The sequence below is a fragment of the Tiliqua scincoides genome, chromosome 5 (assembly GCF_035046505.1).
Source record: "Tiliqua scincoides isolate rTilSci1 chromosome 5, rTilSci1.hap2, whole genome shotgun sequence".
NCBI classification, from domain to species: Eukaryota; Metazoa; Chordata; class Lepidosauria; order Squamata; family Scincidae; genus Tiliqua; species Tiliqua scincoides.
The window spans coordinates 88219545-88222156 of NC_089825.1; the positions used below are offsets into that span (position 1 = coordinate 88219545).

At 45.6% G+C, this 2612-nt stretch overlaps 1 pseudogene; it reads left to right on the plus strand.

Moving 5' to 3' along the window:
• Positions 1–1047: 1047 nt before the first annotated feature.
• On the plus strand, positions 1048–1164 carry LOC136654557 (5S ribosomal RNA; annotated as a pseudogene).
• Positions 1165–2612: the final 1448 nt, after the last annotated feature.

A 2612-nucleotide genomic window follows, 5' to 3' on the forward strand; every position in this document is an offset into this window, starting at 1 on the left:
AAGTCAAGCATGGTTAATTCTTCAGAAGAAGGGTATTCCACATGTTAATCCTGGAGGCAGGTAGAAGCAAATGCCACATTTCTTTTTTTCCAGAAGATGTACTTGAATTCAATTAGAGTTTGTGGGGGGAGAGAGAATGTTATACCATAAATATCTTACGTCTTCCCATCCTGACACCAGGGCTACGTTTCAGGTCTTTAAAAACACATCTGTAGGAAATCAAGTACTTCCATTGGCTCCTTTGGCATATTTACGGTTGCTGGGAAGAGCTTGCGGGCAGAAATCTGCCTGACTTATAAGATGACTAGAAAAGGGTCAGTACATAGATGGACGAGGGTGAAACCTCTTTTTCATTCCCTTGCTCTGGCCTAGTTCTTGCCAAGACAGTAGATCTGTGTCAGGGCTGTACCACTTCAGACAGCAGGAGGATGAGGAGCTCACACAGTTATACATTCCTACATTCAAAAAACATCAATCCCTGTACACAGAAAACTAGGATGTCAGGGAGAAAGTTTGGCTAGAACCCCTCTCTAAAATGCTGGTATTCTATATAATGGAGAATTCAATTGCATACGTACTCACTTGTGGACTGAAATGGCACAGCTCACACATGAGTTATTAGCCGCAATGACAACTAGTTATCACTATTCAGCATGTACGGCAATCTGTTTTGAAGCTTAGGGCACTGCCTCACTGAGTCATCATAGTTGCCTCCTTTGCCAAGCGGCCTTGCCATTTCATTCTGTGATAAAAGAAGCCTCCTTCACTGGTTTTAAATGAGGCAATTCTGCAGCTGAAGGAGGATGCAGTTCCAAAACATTGCCACAGGGAAGCACTATAAGATTAGGATAGAAGAAGAAACCAGAGCCCCTGTTCCCTTCCCTCTACTCACTATTAATTCCTGGGGTACCAAAATATCTGAGGCAATATCTTTTATTAGATCAGCTCCCGTTGATATAAGAAAATGCAAGCCGCAAGTTACACAGAGATCTCCTATTAAAAAAATGGTGGTGGAAAATTTCCAAAGAGAGAAATAGCAAGCCTCATGACAGCAACTGTTACCCTGCACATGCCCAGTCTCGTCTGATCTTGGAAGCTAAGCAGGGTCAGGCCTGGTTAGTACTTGGATGGGAGACCGCCTAGGAATACTGGGTGCTGTAGGCTTATACCATAGTCTTTCGAGACTGAAGGTTGCCAACCAACCATGCTGGCATGGATGCCATACTTCCTGAACAGGAAGTTCTGTCCAACAATGTGTATAAGTGCTTATCAAAATAATAAGAGTCCCTTAGAGCATGCACAGTATGCCTGTCCCTTACCACCATCAATCACAACCAGGCTCCGCATACTGGGAATGGAGCTTCCAATTCAGGGAAAGGGAGAGCGTGTAGAAAAAAAACAGCAGCACAGGGAATGGGTTGTGGGACTCAAACTCTTTATATAAAAGGTAGATTTTCTGCCCTATGCACTGTGCTAAATTACAGCAGGGAGATTTGCTGTCTTTCACAACAAACCAATGGGGACTATGCTGTTGCAAACTGTTGTGCTTTTGAAACTAATCTCCTTGCCAAGCACAGTAACAAGACATTGTTGCACCTCTTGATCAGGTCCTCTGGGGGAGAAATAAAGGGTTAAAGTTCCTTCCCCCTAGTTCCTGGTGCTAGGTTAACTGGCACCTGTGTCAAAATCCCCAATGCAGATTTTGCCACTAACAGCTGCCATTTAACCTAGCACCAGTATAATCTGCTAGACTAGAGTCCCTAGCGGGGAGAAATGCTGGGTTGTCATTTACAGAAGTGGTTAATCCCAGACAATTACTGTTTTCAGTGCCAGAATTCATAAATAGACCATATGAAGTTCTAATAAAGATGAGAGCACAGATGGGAACTCGAGTCAAGTGACTCGAGTCCAAGTCGCAAAACAAGTGGTTTTGACTGACTTGTGTACACACGAGTCACCTGAGTCAATGACTCGGGCCACTGTCTGAGGCCACTGACTCAGCACTCAGTTCCCATGTATGCAGACTCGAGTCTGTCTGTGTCTGGGTGTGCTTGCTTACTTTTTCATGGTGTGAAATATCTCGTGGGGCCATCATTCAGACCAGGCAACAGGAAGGGAAATTCCAGTTTGGAGGCAGGTAAGGGTTAATGTTTTTCTATCGCATTGAGCCGGAGGCCGGGGGGGGGGGGAGAGATGGGAGTGGGCTTTCTTTTCCATCTCTGAAGGAACTGATGATTATTGGATGAAAGATGGACAGTTTGATTTTTTCTTTGGATGATGTAGGGCAGAAGGAGGAGCCCAAGGGGGTTCGTGCATTAGAATTGGCTGGAGAAGCCCAGGGAGGGGGAGGGGGCAGGGAAGCCAGGGGGAGGGGGTTCTTAGTGATCATACTTTCCAATTGCATGGCTCCTGTGGGCTCCATTGTTACTTCAAAGGAGGAAGCTTCATTGAACAACTGGTGCAAATGAGATTACTTCTAAGTAGAGCTGCAAAGGATTGGGTCATACAGGTAAGCCTCCCAGCTGCTGCATGTGACCTTCCTCCCACTTGCCGTTTCTGTCCCCACTTTCACACAGTTCGTCCCACCCCCTCCCACCTTGTTTATAGATGGG